Below are 987 nucleotides of genomic sequence, written 5' to 3' on the forward strand. Positions count from 1 at the left end.
AATACATCTTAGGAGACTACAACTCAAGTTACAAGGACAGGCTGATTCAGCTCAAATTACTCCCCCTCATGTACTGGCTGGAGCTAAATGATATAATGTACTTTGTAAATGCCATCAAACTCCCATCTGGAAATATGTCTATTCTAGATTATGTCTCCTTCAGCAATACATCTACTCGATCCTCTACTCACAGTAAACTCAAACATAAATACAACAGAACATCTAAGAGTCATCACTTTTACTTCAACAGGATTGTACGCATCTGGAACAACCTACCAGCCATTAACCTCTCAGCATCTTCACATCAATTAAAGCAACAAATCATCAATCACTTCTGGGATCATTTTTTATTGCATTTTGATTCATATAATTCATGCACATATCATTATTTGTGTCCCTGTAGTTTTTGTTCATGTACTTAAATTTTGTTTCTTTCTCTTTTCTTTTTCTTTTTACTCTACTATAAGGCTGCTTCAGTAGTTGGAGTCAGTCCTTCAACACTTCTATTTTTTCCTGTCCCATTCTTATGTTACTTATCCTTACTTTTTGTTCTGTGTGTTGTAAAGTGATAATAATAATAATAATAATAATCATCAGTAGTGAAGACTGAAGTTTTAAACATACCATCATCTTTATTGCAACCTTCATGTGGCTTGCTCCGATGCATAATGGCATACAGTACTAAAGGTCTTCTTTCCAGCAGCCATTCTTATAAATAAGGGGTTAAATTTAATACATAACTAGTTAATATTAAACCGGAACTTTTACAGTCATGTGTGATGCCTAGATATTATAGACTACGTAACCGGGATTGGAAACTGATGACGTCACGTGTACAGACTGTGTGATTATTAATGCATGAAATTGCATGAATTTACATCAAAATGGTGAAAATCATGAAGAATTGTTATGTTTGATGAGCCGTATTAATAATATACTGTGATGTAGCTGGTTCTAAGTAGCTTAATCGCATAAAGAAAATACCAG

At 34.0% G+C, this 987-nt stretch overlaps 1 long non-coding RNA gene across 1 annotated transcript; it reads right to left on the reverse strand.

Moving 5' to 3' along the window:
- Positions 1–308: 308 nt before the first annotated feature.
- On the reverse strand, positions 309–769 carry LOC109583590 (uncharacterized). The gene is made up of 2 exons (XR_002185597.1): positions 625–769; positions 309–551 (listed from the first exon to the last, which is right to left on the reverse strand). It is a non-coding gene; the product is annotated as an uncharacterized LOC109583590 (long non-coding RNA).
- Between the last annotated feature and the right edge of the window lie 218 nt (positions 770–987).

The sequence above is a fragment of the Amphimedon queenslandica genome, unplaced genomic scaffold (genome assembly GCF_000090795.2).
Source record: "Amphimedon queenslandica unplaced genomic scaffold, v1.1 AMPQUscaffold_13295, whole genome shotgun sequence".
Lineage (NCBI taxonomy): Eukaryota > Metazoa > Porifera > Demospongiae > Haplosclerida > Niphatidae > Amphimedon > Amphimedon queenslandica.